At 39.9% G+C, this 25,651-nt stretch overlaps 1 protein-coding gene across 1 annotated transcript in view; it reads right to left on the minus strand.

Annotated features, from left to right (window-relative positions):
• The window catches only part of thsd4.S (thrombospondin type 1 domain containing 4 S homeolog), a 309,110-nt gene extending 284,059 nt beyond the window's left edge, over nucleotides 1–25,051 (minus strand). The window contains exon 1 of the mRNA XM_018255490.2: nucleotides 24,496–25,051. The gene's annotated coding sequence lies outside the window, so the exon portion shown is untranslated. The remainder of the gene's footprint in view (nucleotides 1–24,495) is intronic.
• Nucleotides 25,052–25,651: the final 600 nt, after the last annotated feature.

Here is a 25,651-nt window from a genome sequence, read left to right on the forward strand (position 1 = left end):
TCAGACTAATTTGATTGCTTTATATGAAGAGGTAAATAATATGTATCAGAGCCATAAATGTAACACAGGTGAAAGGACTGCACTTGCCCTTAAAGGAGAAGGAATGTGTTGTTACACTTGGGGGTGACAAAAGTAAGACACCCTCAAGTGATTGTATATACTTACCTCACACCCGGTGCTCCTATCAACAGAAACCTGCACCGGACCGGGGTTCTTCCATCGAGCACCACGGAACAATCCTCTTTCCACTTCTTCTGTCTTCTTGCGGCTGTGCATGCACAGTAGAGCAAAAAGCTGAACTTTAACTAAAAAGCCAGCTATTTCGTTCTACCACGCGTGCATCTGTCCCAGAAGTTTTAAAAAGAGAAGAAGTGAAGATTATCCCTTTTTTGGTGCATGCTGGTAGAACCCTGGGCCGCTGCAGGTTTCTGCTGATAGGAGCACCTACCCCGGGGTGTCAGTTAAGTAAATACAACCACTTGGGGGTGCCTAACTTTTGGCACCCCAAGTGTAACAACACATTCTGTCTCCTTTAATGCACGCACAGAAGCTGAAAGGCAATTAGTTATTCCATGGAAAGGGCTAGCCCTCCCTATTCCAGGGATTAACTGCCAGATGCTGACAGTGAGATCCATGGCCATACGTTCTGATGGAAGCATTTTTGGCAGTGGAAGCATCACAAACAGACACACCTTTACTGTAAAAAGTGACAGACCATCCTATAAAGAAAGAGAAGCTTTATGATGTTTCAAACAGACATGGCTATGATTGACTAGGCCTGGGGAATGGGTTGAGGTAGAAATGTTTAAATCTAGTAACTAGGGGCTCATATATCAACACTGGGCAAATTAGCACTTGGAAAATAACCCATGGCAAACAATCACATTTTTATTTTCAAGGATCTACTTGCAGCTTTCTTTCTTTTAGGAAATCAAGAAAGCACACATATATATAGCACACACACACACACACACACATATATTTTACTCAAATAAAAATGGTTCTACAACGACAAAAACGTCAGAATTAGATTACCAAAAACCAGTAAACATACAGAATATCATAGTAGCAGTAGTAGATTTTTATTTATTTTACAGTCAAGTTTTTGCAATTTAAAAGAATAAGTATTTTTAAAAATGGATTTTACAAAACAATATATTGAAGGTTATTTCATAAAAAATAAATTGTCGTTAAATATAGTTTAAATAACAGCACCACTGACAAGTAAATCCTGGTGTGCAAGTGTTTGCTTTATCATGACCCAAAAGGTAATGCAATTTCCTACACAATGCACAATTTTCCAAAAAAACATGGTCTAGTTTGCTTTTAAAAAACAGTGCTGGCCACATTTTTGGAAATAATTACCAGACCACAACTCTTTGGGGTATACCATATTTATCACTGCTCTTTATTAATCAGTATGGGACTTTTAGGGGTGTATTTATCAAAAGGGTGACTACATCACTATTAATCTATTAATTGAGAGTGTATCATATCGCATCACAGTGCAGTGTATTTATAAATGACAAGTTGGTAATTACAAGTTACCCTTGTGCAACTTCACCAACAACTTCAGCTTAAAACATCCTACTGTAAATCTTGATGGAGACTTCAACAAAGAACCCTGAACAAAATAAATCCTACCCAGCTATTTATAAATCCGAAAGGAAATCCTCATGATTTCAAAAAGTTGCCATCCAAAGAAAATAAAACGTTAAAAAGGTTTTTAAATAGTATGTTATTCAGATACAAAAATGAGCAGCTTGCATTACATCAGCAGTAGCCTTGGCATCCATATTCAAAAAAAAAGCAGAGCCATTCTGGCACATGCTCTAACATTTGGCAACAGGCTTCTGATTTCTAGATTTAGTGGAATTTCTCTAAAATCATTCCATTACAATAACCAAAATTCTCAATAGACAAACTGGCTCACGCCCATGACTCTAAGTAGTTAAGTAGTAACAATGGTCCAGGGGTTGATTGGGAAAAACCAATGAGATTGTCTTGGTTTATTTTTAACTTGGCAGCCCTCAGTGGTGATGGGTGCCAGTGAAAAATATAGTTGGATTGCACTTATTATTTTTGCTTTCCATGAGAATCAGACAGCTTTTGAGCAATAGCGGATTATAATCCATTACATGATGTTTCTACCTCACTGAGTAATTCTTTATAATACACAAAAGCCATGAATATCTTGTAAATTATTTCCTTATAAACGGTGAGTTCTGATGTCATCAGTTAGAAACGGTGAGTTCTAAAGTCATTTCTGTCACATGACTCACTGAAACGTGTGTATTATAATAAATAAAGTACCCCCAGTTGAAAAATGAGGATATTAGAAGGTACCTTATATTTTACAAGAGGGGGTACTTTATTCACTATATAAACGGAGCTTAGTGATGTAATTTCTGTCACATGACTCATTTATACTTGTGTATTATAATAAATAAAGTAAATAGGACCTTAGATTGTAAACGCCATTGGGACCTGGCAGAGGCGGGCCAGGCTGGTTGGGCGCCCTAGTCAACCCAGCTGGCCAGCTCGCCCCCTCCTTCCCCTGTAGCTCGTTCGCAGATGCTAGCGCACACAGGTGTCTGCTGGCGCACGCAAGCGCGCCGACGCTGGTGTGCGCATGCGTGACGACGCTGGTGTGCGCATGCACGGCAATGATGGCACGCATAAGTGCTGTTAGAGGAGCGCAGCCAGGTCTAGGGGTAGGCAGAAGAGGTAGCTGCCCAGCGCCCCTCAATCATTGCGCCCTAGGCAGCTGCCTCTTCTGCATATCCCTAGTTCTGGATGTAAACAATGTATAATTTCTGTAAAAACCTGCAAAAATGTACCAGTACTATATAAATACATGGAGATAAAAAGTAAGAGACAGCAGTTAGTTCTCAGAAGGGATAAAATCCTAGAAGGTGCTCACATAAGCCTCCTGATCCTGCAAAGTCTAGCTAATCTATTGTAACTGAATATGGTACTGTATCCCAGTTTATATATTGTCTGCATAATTGCACAGAACATTCTGTAAATCTTTTAAAAGGCTGCTGTAGCACTGATAAAACAATCAGTCATATGTGAAATCGTTTACTAAAACCGGCACAACAAATGGGCATTGCACACTAACATTTTTTTAATATGTAAAGACAGTAGGATTCATTTACCAAAGGAACCGGTACAAGTTTTTGATCTCTAAGCGACACAAAATAATGCGTTTTAGGGTCCATACATGGAGTACTTGTGCCTGTTCCACTGAAAGGTTTAAGCTGTTTTCTCAAAAAATATCCAGCTAATGCACAGTGCAGTTTGCACTAAAATTACTAAAATTAAGTTAAACCCTTTACATGGAATTTAATCTTGTTACAGTGTGTATTTCCAGTAAACATGCAGCACAGCATAGATGTCCATGATTAGACTCTACAGCATTGGCACCATGGGACTTTTATACCCATGCCATTTGGTCTAAGGAGGCTGGCACTTAAAAGGGTTTAAATGTGAGCTTAATACTTAGGGGCCGATTCACTATGGGCCGTATATCGAGGGTTAATTAACCCTCGATATTCGACTAGGAATTAAAATCCTTCGACTTCGAAGTCGAAGGATTTAACGCAGATAGTTCGATCGAAGGATAATTCCTTCGATCGAACGATAAAATCCTTCGAATCGAATGATTCGAAGGATTTTAATCCAACGATCGAAGGAATATCCTTTGATCAAAAAAAGTTAGCCAAGCCTATGGGGACCTTCCCCATAGGCTAACATTGACTTCGGTAGCTTTTAGATGGCGAACTAGGGGGTCGAAGTTTTTTTTAAAGAGACAGTACTTCGACTATCGAATGGTCGAATAGTCGAACGATTTTTACTTCGAATCCTTCGATTCGAAGTCGTAGTCGAAGGTCGAAGTAGCCCAAAAAAAACTTCGAAATTCGAAGTTTTTTTACCTTCGAATCCTTCACTCGAAGTTAGTGAATCGGCCCCATAGTGTAACAACAAATGAGAATAACTGGTGGTATAATTAAAGGAGAACTCCGGCTTCCAAACCAAAATTTGATAAAGAGGCCCACATAATACAGAAACCTCTCACATACCCTTCACAGTTGCCTGTTTCTTCAGATAGTATGACTAAATGCCATCTTCTATGCTGAAATCCAGCTGTTTAACAGATCTTCTCTTTTTGCATCATTTGAAATCCTGGCAGGGAAGAAGGGGCTAAAACAATGATGTTACAAATTGTAACAACTTCTCCACGGCTTACAGACAGCATGCAGGTACAACTACATACCCCACAAAGCCTTGCACTGTGATGTTCCATTCCTTATTGAAATCACATGTGCAGGGAATTGTGGGGTTTGGAGGATGCAGGCTGAGAACAGATGGCTGCGGATACAAAGTAACAGTAGTCAGCCAGCTCAGCAAAGTAGTCAGACAGATCAGCAGGAGAGCAGGGAGCTAGGCTTAGGGAACTGTTCCAAACCATTAAAAATCATGAAAAGTCTACATATTTAATTGATGTATATTGCAAAGTTGCTTTAAATTATGTTTACTTTTCAAAAAGCTTAAGTTATATTTGTGTGGAGTTCCCCTTTATGAAATAAATTGTGTGGTCTAGTCACATTTCAAGAGAAGGACAGGTGAAATCTCTGTGGGGTGCCAAAAGATATATTCACTTACCCGATACCCAGGGTCAGTGCTCCTGTTAGCAAAACAAATTGTTCCGGCCAGGGTTCTTCTCAGTGAGCAATCTTCATTTTTCACTTTGACTTTCTTCACTACCCAGGCTTGGATTTGTGGAAAGGCCACCTAGGCCCGGGCCTAGGGTGGCAGGAATTTAGGGGGTGGGCATGCTGCCCAACACACCCATTTTGGTTCAAAAACACTGGGGATGCGCTGGAGATACAATAATTTTTTTTATAAAAATTCCCATGCGCCAATCCCCATTGCTCCGGTCCAGATGATGAAAATTTGCATGAATAAAGGGGAGGGGACAGGGGTGACGAACGGCATTGCGCCTAGGGGCGCCCACTACGTAAATCTGGCCCTGTCACTACCCCAGGGCTGACACATGCACAGTAAAGTGAAGAAGCCAGTCCTTTCGTTTGGCTTTTCACTATACTTAGAAGGTACACCTGTGTAAAGAAAGAAGAATCAGGAAGAGGATTGTTCAGTGGTGCTTGCTGAGAAAAACCCTGGTCTGGGCAGTTTTCTGCTAAAGGAGCTCTGGCCTGGGGTAACAGGTAAGTGTATACAATCACTGGAAGTACCTGCACCCCCCAGCAACATGATTTCACCTTTCCTTCACATTTAAATTGACCCTGCAAGTATCTGGGAATAATCTTAAACTAAACAAATCATTAAAGATCATTTTTACCAACTTTATTGATATTCATACTGTAAATCAGCTGATCCCAACCTTTTTTGCCCCAGGGACCAGTGTAAAGCCTGAATTTTTTGCAAGGACCAGGGAGGCACCAACTGCACGCGTTGCATTAAATTCTGCCATGCCAGCGTCAAATTTTGTGCGTGCTGCATCAAATTTGTCGCGTCCAGGTCAAATTCGGACTCCTCTCGGCGGCCCATTTCAGGTATGCCCGTGGCCCGGCAGTGGGATGTGCCCCAGTGGTTGGGGACCCCTGCTGTAAATGATACATAGCCATGTCATCCATGAGGTGTATAACATACAGCCTGGTGCCTTTATTTGGTTAGGGAGCTCCTTGGTAACAGCAAATATATTTATATTTTATGGCAGGTAGATATTATTATCCAGATAAGTCATAGTAAGCAAACAACTTTCTGCTTTATCTTGTCTATCCTTTAGTTTGGAAATCTGCAAATGGCTTAGGATGTTAGGAGTTCTAGATTATAACAGGTGGGCAGCAATGGTAAGCGGATCCTTGCTTTAAATAATACTTAATATGTGATAGGCTTTACTTAGAGTATATCAATATGCCATTAAAGGCATTTTGGTATCTCACTAAGGTACAGTAAATGCAGGCAAGACATGAAATGTATATATGTTCTTCTATAACGTATATCAAGTAAGTTCATAAACTATATATTTGCAAGGGCATACACGAGCTATGCCAGTTCCAAGTATATTTTTAGACTCTAGTAAAAAGAGGCAGTTATGAACATGCTTAGCTTTAAATTAAAATATCTGTACTTAACTAAAAAACACATTTTGCTTTATTAGTTTTACTTGAATGCTCATCTCTTGCAAAATAGGCTGAATGCAAATGTTATTGCCTGGTTAAAACCACATAGGGTGACTGGACTAAAGACAGTCCATAACAGGTAATCATCACTCACTTTCCATGGACTCCCTGCTTAGCTTCATTTCAGCAGGAACTATTGCTATTAAACAGCTGAGGAAGGAACCGAAAGATTGATGATCTGCTGCAGTTACACTTGACTAGTATAGACTCACTGAAAGGAAAATATGTGATCATGCTTATGGAGGGAATATATTCCTTGCAATAGATTTTTTTTTTACATATTAAGTATGTTCCACTGCCAACTCAGATTATGCTTATAAGCAGAATGTTTTCTTTATCTTGTAAATTCTGGAATATATCTCCAAGGAGTGCAGAGTGGTTCACTGCAAGGTATATAAACAGTTACATAGCTCCTAATAGTTGCAGTGGCAGGTGCAGATATCTTTAGAAATTGACTTCTTATTCATTAGTCATTATGAACCATGGGATTAAAATAACCCTCAGCTCTATGAAGAGGACATCATATCTACACTACTGTATATCCATATTTTGGCACAAGTACGGTACCTGGCTACTGGCAATGGGATGCGCCCACTCAGTTGATGAGAAGCAGCTGCCCATGGAAAACTTGATGCAAACCAGTTGCCAGCACCATTTGCAGGTCATAAAAATAGCATAAATGATTCCACAAATATCAAAAGGCCAGTGAAAGTTGTCCCAAGTTTGAAAATGATGCAATGCATACAAAGAGCTTGATCTTAAAAAACCTGCCAGAAATCTAGCAAGTTGGTCAGTAGTCCATTCAGCTTGAAAGGGTCACAAGATCTGCTATCCATGTAAGTTTAGTGGTCAGTCCTAAAATCCAAAAGCTGTTGCAAATGTCCCTTCTAAAGGATAGACAATATAGGAGATTCTTATTATTATTTTCTTTTTAACATAAAAAGACCCAGAGCACATGGGATGCACTACAATGGTCAGTAGGGTTTAGGAATATTTTAGATTGTGTAGGCAATAAAATCTATAAATGTGACTGTGTCTCCTTCATTCCTGTCTGTAGAAGGGTATACATATTCTTGTTTTTTTCATTTTAATTAACTTTTTCCCCAGTATAATTGAACTGGTCCTATTATCTTCAGCATAGGGGTAGGCAGAACAGGCATTTGTGCCTAGGACACAGCAGCAGGGCAGCTCTGGGCATGTACCTCTTCTGCCTGCCATACCCTAGTTTCAGCCAGTTGGGCACAAGCCATGCATGGAGGGGAGGTTGGGCTACACAGAGTTGTGGTGAAGTGATGAGTAGGGAGAAGGGATTTGGGTAGTTGGGACAAACCTTAGGCCTAGCACTTTAATTGTTATTATTAGGGGTACAGCTTTATCAAGATTGAATTGCAGGCCATAGGCCAAATCTATTAACTAAACAGGCAAGTAATGGCTTCTATGAGCAATCCTTGCCTTCCCACCAACTGAGCCCCAATGGAACAAGCTAGGGGCATCCAAGAGCAAATACATCATCTGTGAAATACTGACCATGTAGATGAATTGCAAATTATCGAAATTACAAGTGCATTCATTAATAGATGGGTTGACACATCACATCACTGAAGCAGAACAGCATGCCCCCAACCAGTAGTTAATAAGCACACCTTAGAGAATTAAAACATTGGATAGACTATAAAACACACATTTGCCACATCAAGGCCCTCAATCCGGTCAGACCCTGCTCCAGTCCACCCACCATACATTAAACTAGCACATACAACCAGATGGAGAATATGCCAACACACCCATCTACTTCATTGTTAAGAGTGCAGGCTGAACAGATTATCTGAAATTCCAATGCATTATTAATTAAATCCCTTATTGCTGAAAGCGGCATTACATCGCTTTATTAATTCAACAAGTTTTATGGATATTTACAGAGCTTACATTCGAAGTTCCCTAAAACTTTTACACACACACTAGGATAAATGTAATCAACAGCCAGTTGAGATGCCTGTAAAGCTGGCCATAGACGCAAAGATCTGATCGTACGAATCCAGGATTTATAAGATTTTCGAACCGTGTGTGGAGAGTCCTGACATTTTTCGTCCGGCGGAGATCGGTCGTTTGGTCGATCGGACAGGTTAGAACATTTCTGTCGGCTGACGATAATATCTCTGCGTGTATTGCCAATCTGACGATTTTCAGTGGGAGACTGTCACTAGCTTTGGTTGGACATAGATATCGTACGATTGCTGTCAGGGCAGAACATTGCTGATCTGTTCTTTAACTAATCTGACTGGTAAGACTTTGATCTGAATGGTTAGTGGCGGGTCAGGAGATGGGAAAGTCCGATCTTTGCATCTATGGCCAGCTTTAGCTTTGGAGTGGAGGAGGAAAGTCTGAAAACATGGAGGGAAGCCCAGGTCACATTTATGTCATGTATACAAAGAGGTATCATTAATATCTATGAGAATGGCATAAATTTGGAATGATAGAAGCAATCGGATTACTCTGCAATATGTCATATTTAATAACCTGGACCTATTGTTTTGGGCTATATAAATGCGAACAAATTCATAGTAAACCCTGAAACACTATGCAGTTTGTGCATTATATAATAAAGATTTACATTATATTTTATCGTAGTTCTTGTCTAATTCTTTCATCGTTAAGTACAGAAATGATCTATCTTGTACCATATTTAATACGTATGGTAGGGAAACAAATGGCATAAATGACAGGATACACAAAATTAAAAACCTGCATCTAGAAAAGAGAAATGGTGTTTACATGCCAGGCTAACCAACAGGATTACACAGACAGGTAGGGTAGGGTTTTTAAAACCCCATAATAAACTGGTTTTACATTATAATCAAAAGTTTTTAAAAGATTTTAACTTACATGTTTTTTAAATATAATTAAGATCATGGTCTGAATTCAACAGGCTTGCCTCATTGTATTTCATGATTGTTACCCTTGTATATCCTTCCTCTTCCTAGAAAGCACAACATGAAACGAACTTTGGGCTTTAATTTCAGCTTTTTTATTATAGCAAAAACACTAGACATATTATCCAACAAGTGAGTGGAGGTGTAAGTGAAAGTTGTGTATAGTAAACCACATAAAATATGAGGATATATCCTTTAGAATTTAACCAAAATAATATATCACTTTGACCACTCAAGTTACACATTGCTGCAATACCACCTGTACAACCTACAATTCATGCTACAGATGGGCTCCTTGAAAGCAATCTGTACAACCTTCACCTACCTTTTTAACAGTAGTATAAATTTAAATTTGGTACCCTCTGCTGAATAAAAATAGCTTGATTTCAGTGAGACGTGAAAGAAGGCTGATGAGGACAAGCAAATAGCCGTCAATCAACTTTAATATGCTTGTGACATAATCATGATCAAGTTTGTCCTGCCTTTGTCTAGATCAGGGATCCCCAACCTTTTGAACCAGTGAGCAACGTTCAGAAGTAAAAGGAGTTGGGGAGCAACACTAACATGAAAAATGTTCTTGGGGTGCCAAATAAGTTCTGTGATTGGCCATTAAGTAGCCCTTATGTGGATTGTCAACCTACATTGAGGCTTTGTTTGGCAGTGCACCTGGTTTTTATTTAACAAAAACTTGCCTCCAAGCCTGGAATTCAAAAATAAGCACCTGCTTTGAGGCCACTGGGAGCAACACCCAAGGGTATGGAGAGCAACACATTGCTCACGAGCTACTGGTTGGGGACCACTGGTCTAGATGATATACAAGAGAGAACTGCCTTTAAATTAACTTCTGGACACCAAGCCTGCATATGGAGACAGACTGCAGAGAGGGCGTTAGTAAAAATGTAATTATTTTGTAAACAGTAGTAAGTGGATTAACCACTATCAAGAAAGTTCTGATTACAGGAAGGCCATCTCTCATAGAATCCATTTTTTTTTTTAAATGTTTACTTTTTCTCTGTAATATTAAAAAGGTACATGAATCCATATTGGTGGCAAAATCAATAATATTGGTTTATTTCATGTTTAAATTATTTTTAGCAGCCTTATTGTATGGAAATCCAAATTACAGAGAAATCCCTTAACCAGACATCATCACGTCCCAATCATTTCTGATAATAGATCCAGTACCTGTATTTACCCATTTTTTACTTCCATGGAATACTATATATTACATTTAATATATAAACCAAGAAATCGGTTTTCAGGCAAAAATATGAAAAAAATCATAGTTTTCAGGTGAAAAATCCAAAAAAATCATACAATCCGATTTTGGGAAACCGTATTAATAAATGAGGGCAAAAAAACTTGTGCGGACTTGGTCGGAGTAGTTCTCAGAAAATACTCTGATAATTTCAGATTTTAATAAATAACTGCATTTAAAGGTTAAAGAGGCCAATTTATAGGCCCATGTATGACTTTTGTGAGCTAATGTTACATGTTAAAATAATTAGGTACACTTAGGACAGTGATCCCCAACCAGTAGCTCGTGAGCAACATGTTGCTCTCCAACCCCTTGGATGTTGCTCTCAGGTTCCTCAAAGCAGGTACTTGTTTTTAAAATCCAAGCTTCAAAGCAAGTTTTAATTGCATAAAACTTAGTATAGTGCCTAAGTACAGCCTCTTGTAGGCTGCCAGTCCACATAGGGGCTACCAAATAGCCAATCATAGCCCTTAATTTGGCACCCCAAGGGCCTTTTTATGCTTATGTTGCTCCCCAACTCTTTTTACATTTGAATGTGGCTCACAGGTTAAAAAGGTTGGGGACCCCTGATTTAGGAGATTAAAGGAAAATAGGTCTCTATTAAAAGATACTGAGTAAAACAGCTGATGTGTAAAACCCTGCTTCATGTAAATGAACCATTATCACAATAATATACTTTTTTAGTAATATGTGCCATTGGGTAATCATAAATAGAAAATTGCCATTTTAAAAAATAAGGGCCGCCCCCTGAGATCATATGATTCACTGTGCACACATACAAACCACATGTAAGGTCACATGAGCCAATTAACAGACAGAGTTCTGCCTTTTGCTTCCTCACTTCTTCCCGTTACAGTTAGTGTTGTAGTATTTCTGGTCAGGTGATCTCTGAGGCAGCACAGATAGAGTCACGAAATGGTGGTTCAAGGCAAGAGATGTAAAAGGGCAATATTTATGTAAATATATATTCCAGTTTGTTAAGATTCTTTAATATGTCATTCAATTTGATATAAACTATTTCTGTTGCTTAAGTATTCATTTTGGGGGTATAGTTTTCCTGTAATATGAACGTGGTCAGTGCCTGACACCAGACAGCTTTTACACAGATTTTTTTTTTTTACTTGTGTAGCAAAGACTGACACATAAGTTTTTAACCCTTTGCCTGCCAAGCACGTACGGCGTACGTGCTGGCAGGCAAATGCTCAGGCTGCCAAGAACGTACATTGTACGTTCTTTGGCAGCTGAGCGCTCTCTCTGCTTCGGCGGCTTTTGCCGCCTCCGCAGAGAGTGGGGAGAGAAGACAGCCCCCTAGGCAACGAGGCTGGGGGGCTGTCAAGTCGAATCTGCGACTCGATTGTCGCAGATCCGACTTCAAAGTAGCAGACGCATCGCATGGAGCGTCTGCTACTCAACTCACCTTCTTCCTGCCTGCAGAGCCGCCCACGCACTTCCTGCTGCGCAGCAACTCTGCAGACACGCTGCCAGGACTCCTCCAAAGAAGACAGCGATTCTCCTGCTCCAAAAACGGTAAGTGCACGTTTTTTTTACACACTTACCTGCACCTACACATACTTACAGTACATTTATGCATTTTAGTAAAGATTGGAATTTTTTTAAATTTTTTTTTTTTAATTTTAGCACACTTGGTCCCTTTTGTACAGTTATTTACACTTATTTACACTTATTTACATGTATTTGCACACTCAGATAACTTTTATTAGTGCACAAATATGTATACACAAACAGGTGTTTTTTTTTTTTTTTACGAATTCATTATACTGTTATCTTTTGTTTTTTTTGCCTAAAAACGTGTTATTTTGGCAGCGTGACTATTGGATAATCGATTTCGGCCACTAATTACGCTGTCAGAACAATTATTTTGTTATTTCATTGATTTACGCTATTTTTGTGGTTTTATTGCAATTTTATCCCTGCATTATTGTTCCCTATGTATCTTTAGTATCGTTTTGCTGTTTGGTGCTTTGGTATAGAAAGATAGATTTTACTTAGTTTGATCCGCCAAAATATGTGCTTTCCAAAAATATATGGGTTTCTGGGGGTCTTTTTACAGTTTGGGGGTCTTACGGCACATAACGTACAGTTAGGGTTCTCTTTTCTGCAGCTTAGTTGGCTAGCGTGAAAATTCATAGTTACGTTTTTCATTTGGGGTCCATACACAACACATACTTTGGTAAATCTATACATATTGGGCATCAAACTATTTATTAGACCTCTGACGTCCATATTTAGAGAGATTTTTCTTTGTACGTAAAACATTGTGTCCGATAAATGCGGCAAACTGCAACATTTTTAGGCGATTTTCAGAAATGTTGTAAAAACCTATATGTTTAGAAAAGCTTTGCAGTTTGGTAGTTTCGTGTAGAAAGACGTCGTTATCTTTGTTGGAATCGGCAGAATGTGTACTTTCCAAAAATGTATGGTTTTGGGGGGTCATTGCTGTTAGGAGGGTCTTGAGGCAAATAATATGAAGTCAAGGGTCTATGTTCACAGAAGGCGAATCGGCAGCGGAGAAAACTCATATTCACTATTTTTATTTGGGGTCCGCACATGCCAGCTGCCTTGGTATATCTATGCATATTGGGCATCAAACTGTTCAGTAGACCCTTGGCATCAATATTTATGGTGTTTTACAATTGTATGTAAGAAATTGGGTGAGATAAATGCGGCCAATTGCAATATTTTTAGGCGATTTTCAGAAATGTAAAAACAGTTGCTTTTATCGCCAAATTTAGGAAAGGCTTGCGACTTGGTACTTTGGAGTACAAAGACATGCATACCCAATTTGGATTCGCAGGAATGTGTACTTTCCAAAAATATATGGTTTTATGGGGTGAACGCACTTTTTTCTACCTTTGCCCCCCCCAAAACAATGTAAATGTGTTGATTTTGCAGTACCTGAAATGACAGACCATATGGGGGTCTTTGTTTTGGGGCCCCTATACGCCACGTGCTTGGGTACACCTATACATATTGGGCATCAAACTGTTCAGAGGACCCCAGGCTTTCATATTTGGGGTGATTTGTCTTGATACCTAAAAGTATGTGGGTAATACAATGCTGCAGGGTCGAAATTTTGAAGTCATTTTTGGAAATGTCCCCAAAATCACCAAATTTAGGAATGGTTTGCGGCTTGGTACTTTGGAGTACAAAGACATGCATACCCAATTTAGATCCGTGGGAATGTGTACTTTCCGAAAATATATGGTTTTCTGGGGTGAACTTACTTTTTTCTACATTTGCCCCCCTCAAAACAATGTAAATGTGTTGATTTTGCAGTACCTGAAATGACAGACCATATGGGGGTCTTCGTTTTGGGGCCCCTATACGCCACGTGCTTGGGTACACCTATACATATTGGGCATCAAACTGTTCAGAGGACCCCAGGATTTCATATTTGGGGTGATTTGTCTTGATACCTAAAAGTATGTGGGTAATACGATGCTGCAGGGTCGAAATTTTGAAGTCATTTTTGGAAATGTCCCCAAAATCACCAAATTTAGGAATGGTTTGCGGCTTGGTACTTTGGAGTACAAAGACATGCATACCCAATTTAGATCCGTAGGAATGTGTACTTTCCGAAAATATATGGTTTTCTGGGGTGAACTTACTTTTTTCTACATTTGCCCCCCTCAAAACAATGTAAATGTGTTGATTTTGCAGTACCTGAAATGACAGACCATATGGGGGTCTTCGTTTTGGGGCCCCTATACGCCACGTGCTTGGGTACACCTATACATATTGGGCATCAAACTGTTCAGAGGACCCCAGGCTTTCATATTTGGGGTGATTTGTCTTGATACCTAAAAGTATGTGGGTAATACGATGCTGCAGGGTCGAAATTTTGAAGTCATTTTTGGAAATGTCCCCAAAATCACCAAATTTAGGAATGGTTTGCGGCTTGGTACTTTGTAGTAGAAAGACATGCATACCCAATTTAGATTCGTGGGAATGTGTACTTTCCGAAAATATATGGTTTTCTGGGGTGAACTTACTTTTTGCTACCTTTGCCCCCCCCAAAACGATGTAAATGTGTTGATTTTGCAGTACCTGAAATGACAGAACATACAAGGGGGGGTCTTCCTTTTAGGGCCCCTATATGCCACGTGCTTGGGTACACCTATACATATTGGGCATCAAACTGTTCAGAGGACCCTAGGCTTTCATATTTGGGATGATTTCTCTTGATACCTAAAAGTATGTGGGTAATACGATGCTGCAGAGTAGATATTTTGAGGTGATTTTTGGAAATGTCACCTAAATCACCAAATTTAGGAATGATTTGCGGCTTGGTACTTTGGCGTAGAAAGACATGCATACCCAATTTGGATTCGTTGGAATGTGTACTTTCCGAAAATATATGGTTTTCTGGGGTGAACTTACTGTTTTCTACTTTTGCCCCCCCCCAAATCGATGTAAATGTGTTGATTTTGCAGTACCTGAAATGACAGACTATATGGGGGTCTTCATTTTAGGGCCCCTATATGCCACATGCTTGGGTACACCTATACATATTGGGCATCAAACTGTTCAGAGGACCCTAGGCTTTCATATTTGGGGTGATTTGTCTTGATACCTAAAAGTATGTGTGTAATACGATGCTGCAGGGTAGATATTTTGAGGTGATTTTTGGAAATGTCACCTAAATCACCAAATTTAGGAATGATTTGCGGCTTGGTACTTTGGCGTAGAAAGACATGCATACCCAATTTGGATTCGTTGGAATGTGTACTTTCCGAAAATATATGGTTTTCTGGGGTGAACTTACTGTTTTCTACTTTTGCCCCCCCCAAATCGATGTAAATGTGTTGATTTTGCAGTACCTGAAATGACAGACTATATGGGGGTCTTCATTTTAGGGCCCCTATATGCCACATGCTTGGGTACACCTATACATATTGGGCATCAAACTGTTCAGAGGACCCTAGGCTTTCATATTTGGGGTGATTTGTCTTGATACCTAAAAGTATGTGTGTAATACGATGCTGCAGGGTAGATATTTTGAGGTGATTTTTGGAAATGTCACCTAAATCACCAAATTTAGGAATGATTTGCGGCTTGGTACTTTGGCGTAGAAAGACATGCATACCCAATTTGGATTCGTTGGAATGTGTACTTTCCGAAAAGATATGGTTTTCTGGGGTGAACTTACTGTTTTCTACTTTTGCCCCCCCCAAATCGATGTAAATGTGTTGATTTTGCAGTACCTGAAATGACAGACTATATGGGGGTCTTCCTTTTGGGGCCCCTGTATGCCACGTGCTTGGGTACACCTATACATATCGGGCATCAAACTGTTCAGAGGACCCTAGGCTTTCATATTTGGGGTGATTTGTCTTGATACCTAAAAGTATGTGGGTAATACGATGCTGCAGGGTAGATATTTTGAGGTGATTTTTGGAAATGTCACCTAAAGCACCAAATTTAGGAATGGTTTGCGGCTTGGTACTTTGGCGTAGAAAGACATGCATACCCAATTTGGATTCGTTGGAATGTGTACTTTCCGAAAATATATGGTTTTCTGGGGTGAACTTACTGTTTTCTACTTTTGCCCCCCCCAAATCGATGTAAATGTGTTGATTTTGCAGTACCTGAAATGACAGACTATATGGGGGTCTTCATTTTAGGGCCCCTATATGCCACATGCTTGGGTACACCTATACATATTGGGCATCAAACTGTTCAGAGGACCCTAGGCTTTCATATTTGGGGTGATTTGTCTTGATACCTAAAAGTATGTGTGTAATACGATGCTGCAGGGTAGATATTTTGAGGTGATTTTTGGAAATGTCACCTAAATCACCAAATTTAGGAATGATTTGCGGCTTGGTACTTTGGCGTAGAAAGACATGCATACCCAATTTGGATTCGTTGGAATGTGTACTTTCCGAAAATATATGGTTTTCTGGGGTGAACTTACTGTTTTCTACTTTTGCCCCCCCAAAATCGATGTAAATGTGTTGATTTTGCAGTACCTGAAATGACAGACTATATGGGGGTCTTCCTTTTGGGGCCCCTGTATGCCACGTGCTTGGGTACACCTATACATATTGGGCATCAAACTGTTCAGAGGACCCTAGGCTTTCATATTTGGGGTGATTTCTCTTGATACCTAAAAGTATGTGGGTAATACGATGCTGCAGGGTAGATATTTTGAGGTGATTTTTGGAAATGTCACCAAAATCACCAAATTTAGGAATGATTTGCGGCTTGGTACTTTGGCGTAGAAAGACATGCATACCCAATTTGAATTCGTGGGAATGTGTACTTTCCGAAAATATATGGTTTTCTGGGGTGAACTTACTGTTTTCTACTTTTGCCCCCCCAAAACAATGTAAATGTGTTGATTTTGCAGTACCTGAAATGTCAGACTATATGGGGGTCTTCCTTTTAGGGCCCCTATATGCCACATGCTTGGGTACACCTATACATATTGGGCATCAAACTGTTCAGAGGACCCTAGGCTTTCATATTTGGGGTGATTTGTCTTGATACCTAAAAGTATGTGGGTAATACGATGCTGCAGAGTAGATATTTTGAGGTGATTTTTGGAAATGTCACCTAAATCACCAAATTTAGGAATGATTTGCGGCTTGGTACTTTGGAGTACAAAGACATGCATACCCAATTTAGATTCAGGGGAATGTGTACTTTCCGAAAATATATGGTTTTCTGGGGTGAACGTACTGTTTTCTACCTTTGCTGCCCCCCAAAACGATGTAAATGTGTTGATTTTGCAGTATCTGAAATTACAGAACAAACGGGGGGTCTTCCTTTTGGGGCCTCCTATGCCACGTGCTTGGGTACATCTATTCATATTGGGCATCAAACTGTTCAGTGGACCCAGGATTTTATATTTGGGGTGTTTTACATTGATACCTAATGATGTGTGGGAGATATGTTGCTGTAGAGTGGAAGCTTTGAGGTCATTTTTCAAAAAATTCACCAATTTCTATAAAACACTATAACTTTAGGAAACAATTGCAACTTGGTGGTTTGGAGTACAAAGATATTTCTACCCATTTTTGATTCACCAGAATCTGTTCTTTCTAGTAATGGGTAGTTTTCTTGGGTAAACCTACTGTTAGTGGAATGTTTGGCCTTGAAATCAAAAGTATGCCGTTTGGGGAGTGTTGCTTTGGAAATTTGGTTGTGTACTGCTTGTAGATTTTGAGCTATACAAGTGAGAAATCTCCATAAAACTATATATATTTGGTATTGTCGCGTTCAGGAGACATAGACCTTTCTAAATCAGCTGTGTTCTCGTACGTAAAATGAATGAAGTTTCTGATATATGTGATTGTTCTTCGTGCAACATGATTTTTTTCATTTTATTTGACACTTAGAATCCAATATTTTTTTAGAGAAGTAGAATTACACCAAAATTCTTGCATATTGTGAAAGTTCAGGTTGTCCTGAAAAAAACAATATATTGTTTTCCTGGGTTAACTAAAAGACCACCCCAGGAAAGGCCCTTAAAGTGAAAGAGTGCAAAATATCTAAAAACTGCTTGGCAGTAGATGTTCGCATCTAGGACAAAACGGCTGGCAGGGAAAGGGTTAAACTCACATTGACTATTGATCAAGGACAAATTAGAACACCTGACCATATGCCATGCCACATGCATGAAAGAAAACATGAGTGTGCTAGTTTAGTTTTCTAAACAAAGCAGAAAGGATACCATGCTACAAAGTGTCTTTTGGATGTGGCACGACGAACAATGGAAAACACTTCTCCTTAACTTCTATAGCAGGGACCACCAACCTTTTGAACCCGTGAGCAACATTAAGAAGTTAAAGGAGTTGGGGAGCAACACTAGCATTAAAAATGCTCCTGGGGTGCCAAATAAGGGCTGTGATTGGCCATTTGGTAGCCCCTATGTGGATTGTTAACCTACATTGAGGCTCTGTTTGGCATTGTACCTGGGTTTTATACAAAACTTGCCTCCAAGCCTGGAATTCAAAAATAAGCTCCTACTTTGAGGCCACCAGGAGCAACATCCAAGGGATTGGAGAGCAACATGTTGCTCACAAGCTACCGGTTGGATATAACTGTTCTATAGTGTGCCCAACTTTGAAAGGGGATCAACACCCCTGTGATCTCTGTAACATAGCATGAATCAGAGCCCACACATGGAAGCCATTCAAAAAAGAAGCCCAATGGTGTATTGTGTCAAGCAGAATACAAAATGTTTCTGGGGATCACCACCAGATGAATAGGCGCCCCCGGAAACATTGTATATTCTGCTTGACACAATAAACCACCGGAGTTCTTGTGTTGAATAGCTTATATGTGAGGTCAGATTCATATTAGATGACATGTAGGGACCGATAAGCAACAGATGCTTTCACCATAGTGAAGGGCAGGGAAGGCCATTTGACGCCACACATTTGTGGCAATACATCAGCAATAAAATCCCCTTGACTGCCACAGCACGTACAGCTGAAAAAGATTTACATTATATAGTACAGGTATGGAATCACTTACACAGAAACTAATCAGCCAGAAATTACACAAAGCCCACCTTCCATAGACTCCATTTCTAAGCAAACAATTCTAAAAGATTAAAAGATTTCAAAAAATAAGTTTTTCTCTGTAATAATAAAATTGTAGCTTGTACTTTATGGCAACTAAGCTGCACAAGTCCATATTGGAGGCAAAACAATCCAACTGCATGGCCTGTGCAAGTAACAAAAACAAGTTCAAATATTTTTTTTTTTTAAAAAAAAAAAAAGCTGCACAAATAATTAGAGGAGTTAAGACCAGTAACAATACAAAGGCAATTGTAAATACAAATTGTAGATCTCTTCAAAGGGAACTTGTCACACTAAGAAATAATTCCAAATCATTTTCTATCATGTTAATTGAGCAAAATAAACTTTAGTTACAATATATATTTAATTTTTATATGCCAGAATGGGGGACCCAAAGCCCATGCGCAGTGACATACACAATTAAAAGCGTGAGGAGAGAAGAGGGAATGTGTGGAGTTCAGTGACATTTAGGAAGTGCTCAATGGTAAGTGCCACAGGCAATATATGATTGATAGCTCAAATATTTAAATACCTTTATAACAAGTATGGATGTTTAAATGAAAATAATAATGTTTAATTTGCAAAGAACTTCCATCATATAGCTTTTTATGACTAAGAAATTTTCACACTTTATTTTCTAGAAATGGTGCCAACTATTTAAAAGCACAAGCTATGCGAATATTATTGGGAAGATTTATCAAATTCAGCTTGCAAAATCCAGCTTGTATTTGTTTTTGTTAGTTAGCATAATAAAACACGAATGCATACTGTATGAAAACTCAATAAAAGCTGGCAACTTGAATGAATGTAACAATGTGATTTTTGTTTGTTTCCAACTTTTCTTCCGCAGAAAACGTGACTATAAACTATTCTATCCCATTTGGTTTGTTTTTTTTAATGAAAAAAAGCTAATGCTCAAGAATTTAACAAAACATTTTTGCAATCTTGTGCATTTCCTCTCAAATCAGAAAATTGACAAATCTGCCTCCCTGTGTTAATGGCAATTTCCATGTTTTACTGGCCCTTTAAGGAAAAAGGTTTAACCCTGTACCCATTCTTATATCCCCATGCAATTTATCAGCTATACATCAGCTGTGTCTTGCTCCAGGACAGAGTGATCTCTCCCTACACACTCATAAATCTTAACGTTCTGCATGGGTCTATCCTGAGCAACAACTGTAACAACAGGGACAAAGTTATACAGTGTATTTCAACAGGACAATGAAGAATAACATTGTATCCAGTAATGACTGCACATGCATACATGAACTCCTCATTTATTTACACATTCTGATCCCACCATTCATTTTATCTGAGCCTTGGTGTGAACTGGAGTAAGTGCCACTGTCCTTCTACTGGATCTCTTTCAAAGCAAGTCACCAGTGTTTGGATATGTGATATGGGGCATTAACTTGGCTTCACACTCACTAGAGTTAAGCCAGAGCTACAGATAATTCAGTGTGTGAAGATAAGAAAGCTGCAAAAGTGTTATTTCATATTAGTCACGTATTGTTTTACATTTAGATTAAAATGTAATAATCACTTTTAATTCATTATTCATGCTATTCCCAATTACACATGCTGCATGACAGGCCTCTCGGAAATATGATCGTTAACAAACAGAAAATGAATAATCTAAAGGATGTGGGAATCTAAATTAACACACACACACAATCATTTATTTACACAGTGATCTACAGACTGTAGCCTAGACGAAGAGAAACCAGATTGTAGGGGGCTGTGCTCACCTGTGTTGTTTCAATCCATTCAACCTCAGGCCCAGAGCCAGTCAATTCTTCTTTAAGGGACCATCCTTATGATGATGCATGTTGTGTTTCCCCTGCGTTCAACGCTTACTTGAGTCAATGTAATGATGGGCCCTTAAAGAAGAACTGACTGCTTCTGGGTCTGCGCTCCCCTGCAGTTGAACGGACTGAAACAGAACATGCTGCTTTCCACCTGCTTACATGTGCCTGGAACAGTATGGATCCATTCATGCGCTCCCCCTGTGGCTTTGAGCGCTTTAAAACGGAATACGTGGAAGTTTTAAACGGGACCTATCAACCTAAGAAATAATTCCAAATTATTTTTTATCAGGATAATCGAGCAAAAGAAAATTAACCTACACTTCATTTATTATTTACATTTGACATCTAGGAATTGCTGAATGGAAAGTGAAAGCAATTGACTGTCCCACCTCTATGTCCCAGGCATACAGATGGGCCAGGTAATATTTGATTGACAGCTCAGAAATTTTAACACCTTTATAACAGGTATGGATGATTTAATGAAAAAAAGGTTTCTTAGTTTAATTTGCAAAATAAACTTTTACTATACAGCTTTTTGTGTGTAGGGAACAGGTCCGCTTTAAACGCTTGTATGTACAAGCCCTAAGAGGAGAATAATTCACAATGGTTGATGAACTATATCTACCAGAATGCCCTGATAAGCCACACCTGAAAATCTTAAAGGGATTCTGTCATGATTTTTTATAGTGTAGTTTGTATTTCTAAATTACACTGGAAATAATTCACTCTACCATATAAAATTAAATTCCTGAACCAACAAGTGTAATTTTTTTTAGTTTTAATATTGGTGTGTAGGCAGCCATCTCAGGTCATTTTGCATGGTCATGTGCTTTTAGAAAGAGCCAGACCTGCACTACAGAGCTATTCTTATATCTACATGGGAGCTGCTATCTGGTTACCTTCATACTGTTCTGCTGATGGGCTGCTGGGGGGTCAGAAGGGAGGGGGTTATATCACTCCAACTTGTAGCACAGCAGTAAAGAGTGACTGAATTTTATCAGAGCCAAGTCAGATGACTGGAATCACCCGAGAAATTGTCTTGCCTCATGTCAGATTTAAAAAAAAAAATCTGTTTATTCTTTTGAGAAATGGATTTCAGTGCAGAAGTCTGCTGGAGCAGCACTATTAACTGATGCATTTGGAAAAAAACATGTTTTCCCATGACATTATTCCTTTATGATGCTAGCTGCAGCCAAAACAGAAAGGAATGAGATAAGTGCAATTAATGCTATCCCTAGTGCTGTAGAATACAGCAATTAGAGACTTAGCCTTACCTTTGAATCAGAAATTGTAGTTTAGTTTTAGTTACCGTCACACTGGTAAATTGCCCCCAATGCTCCCCACATTAGCATCAGAGTAGGTTGGGGGGCAACATCGCTAGTGAAGACAAAGCTATTGAGCTTGCTGCACTAGCAAAAATGTTACCAGAAGCAGCTTTTTGCCACCCTTGGTAACTGGGCACTTACTGCTGTCTGAGGCAAGGATCTCACCTTGTGATCAATCTATGTTTCCGTGCGTGTGTTTGGGAGCCCAACTGGTGAGCCTGAGACAATTTAGCTGGTATGGCTAGTATCAGTGTGACTGACTCCCTGCAAAAACTTGCAAGCAGCCACCTTGGCATGTAGCTCACTGTCAAATCAAATTAAGCAGTAAACACAAGATCATTCCTGAGATGCAGTTGGCTGCCTGATTTACAAACCAAGTGCTTCCTTGCCCATTCTGGGCAAATTTCTTATGGGGAGGGGGGATTAAAAGGTTGTGAGAAAGTAATCCATCTGCTCCTAGCCTTTAGCTGTGTAGGTTGATATGTAGGACTCATATATCCTAGGCAAAAACTGATAAAGAATTTAGGATAAGATTATTTTACTAATGAGTCTGGGAGGTTAAGAGGTTACGTTGCATTCAAAGCTCTGCACACACCCATAAATATATACATACACATTTCAGTGCACGCTTTTAACTGGCCATTAGGGCTACATTCATTCTGTGCTGGAAAGAAAGTGGCATGACTGGCTAAATCACACAGAGGAAGTTGCAACTTTCAACAGATTTCCTGCTGTGCAATCACTTTTCGTAGCTTACTATCAATCAAAGCAAAATCAGATCGGGGGAAATATACAAACAGGTAATTTTTTATGATGAGCTTGTAAAATAACAACATGCAGCAAGTGTCCAAAAATAGCAGCTAGCCATAAATGAGATATAAACAGACTAACGCCACATGTGGTGGCAAGAAAACAGCGGAGTGACGAGATCTAAATGTGCTGGACAGCGGCTGCAGCTACAAAGCGATTTGTCGGTCGCAATAATCACAGGACTTGTAGGGTCCAGAGGCAACCGAAAGAGGCAGAAATGGATGACATACAGTTGGGTATTGGAATTGTACTGGAGCTGGATGTGGTGTATTTCCCAAGATAAAAGACACTAAACAGCACTACAGAAGTTCATTAAGGTCAAGTTTCCTAGGTTAATTCTGATTGCAATGCATGTCGTTTGTTTCATTAGACATTAACCTCATGTAAGCAGGGGATTCCTCTCCACTTCATGGTTCACTTATTTTATTGTAATGTAAACATCAGAAGTGAATCTTCCTTGCTGCCCTTCAGCACTGCTCTAGTACACTGGCAGCATCTCCCCTGGATCAATAACCATTATAAATAGGTGTCCCTGCAATTCACCAGGCGTACAAACAAAAAGCAAACAATCATACATATAGCAGGAGAACAAAATGTTGAATTCTGTACTGGTCGTAGATATCACTCTGGGGAACCAATTTCAGTAATCACTTTATTCAGAAATATACGACATGTTTTGGATCTAGACAGTGTCGGACTGGACCACTGGGATACCAGGAAAACTCCCGATGGGCCCAGGTGTTAGTGGGCCCTTTTGCATCTAACCATTTGGCCAATTTCCTGGCCATTCCCTATTTTTTTATGGGAAAAAATCCATAATAATGGAAGAATATAGTGAGTAGATATTAGAAGAGGAGGAATAGTAATTTGGAAAGTAGGCCAAACAGTCTAAGGTTTTCTGGTGGGCCCCTGGCACCCCAGTCCGACACTGGATCTAGAGATCCTTCCTCGGGTGCTTATACACACACTGTGGGTAACCCAAATCCCTTTTAAAACCAGCAAAAAACAAACAAGTATGTCCATTCCCCATGTGGCTAGACACATTCATATACAGAATTCTGTACTGGACTGACATCATTCAGGTTCAAGCTCCTTCCCCTCCCTGATTAACAGTTTAGCTGCTGGATGAATTGGAAATTGTTTGGTGCAAAGAAGAGAAGGCCCTGCACAGCTTTTTAATATAAAGATTTATCACAGAATGTTTTCCCTTAGGCAACTCCAGCTCACTATCACCTGCATCATGTGTCTGGCTGGGGGCAGCAGCATCAGGTAACAATGCAAAGCAATAGAGGAGGACAGGCTGCTGCTGCACACACTGCAGGTCCTAATGATCCAAAGGGGCCACACTATAAATTGGCAGAGTGCAGGTGCTGAGAAATGATGCATTTATATTCAAATAGCAGAGAATTCCTATGCACCCTGCCCCATGCCTACAACAAAGTATTTGCAGCCTCTCTATGCTGTGCAGTGAGCACATGTACACCTTGCAGCCAGTGTATTTCCCACGCATCACACAGGTGCAAGCCTTACTATACTAGTACTAGTACTTCCCACAGACACTTAGCAGACCCGAAGGCTGCTGCACTGGGAGCCCAGTACTTACCTGTTGTGCGGGAGGGGGGGGAGGAGGAGAAGGAGGAGGGGGAGCTCACTGGAGCCAACAGCTCGCACTCCGTTTCTCTAACTCAGTCCATTGATAAACAGATAGCAGCCAAAGCAAACCCAAACGCATAAAAAAAGAAAAAAAAAAGTCGTGTTAAATCTCTCGAAAGCCAGAAGATACGAGAATTAAGCGCTAGCCGGTTCCCTGGCAACTCCACGTTGTGTGAAAGGAGGAAACGTCTCTCCAAGCAACTCCGTCCCACGAGCGCTTCACTTCTTGTTTTATTTGGGAAGTGCGCTGTCAACTGAGAGGGAAGCCCCTAGGAACCGTCCGCTCTGCTGCCACCTGCTGGCTGACTGCGAGAAGCGCCACGATGCGGGACTACTGAATAGACTGGGCTGCAGGATATTCGTCTGAGCCTCTTCACACTCCGGCAGCTGCTGTCCCTGCAAGGGTTTCTTACACCGCGCACTGACTCCAATTAGCAATTAACGAGGATCCTGAGAGCTGTAGTATTGCAGCTGATTAAACTCCTCCTCTTCCCTTCCCCCTACCTACCCCCACAAGAATAATAATTGAGGCATATGCAAAAGTTTGGACGCCCTTCCACTAGTGCATTGATAAACAGTTTTCGCACACCTCCCAACATTTTGGAAGTAAAAAGATGGACAAAAATTTTTTTCGCACGTAGAACAGCGACATTTTGAGCACGCCCCTTTCTGTGGCCACACCCCCTAATTACCAGGTTGTGAAAGTTTGAAAATATTTCTCCTTATCTAAACTTTTTTTGTGTCTCAAAATTGTTACAAAGCATCTTATTTGCACCTGTTCTGGGTTCTCTGCTAAAAGTCAATTAAGTGAGAAACTTTGTCTCTTTTTCTGGCTGTTCAGTGCAGAGAAAATAGGGAGTTTCCAGTACAAATGAGGGACTGCAGGTTGAGCTGTCAAAAGAGGGACTGTCCCTCCTAAAAAGGGACAGTTGGGAGGTATCAAGGTCAGTGACCCTAATCACTTCATTAAGCCTTGGTAGCCTTTTAGGAACTGTCACCGGATGACAATTAGAGCTTAAAAGGAAAGGTTAAACCATTGGAGAGGGGTGCCAAATATTAGGCACCCCTAGTGATTGTATTCACTTAGCTGATACCCTAAGGTGGTG

The sequence above is a fragment of the Xenopus laevis genome, chromosome 3S (assembly GCF_017654675.1).
Source record: "Xenopus laevis strain J_2021 chromosome 3S, Xenopus_laevis_v10.1, whole genome shotgun sequence".
Taxonomy (NCBI): Eukaryota; Metazoa; Chordata; class Amphibia; order Anura; family Pipidae; genus Xenopus; species Xenopus laevis.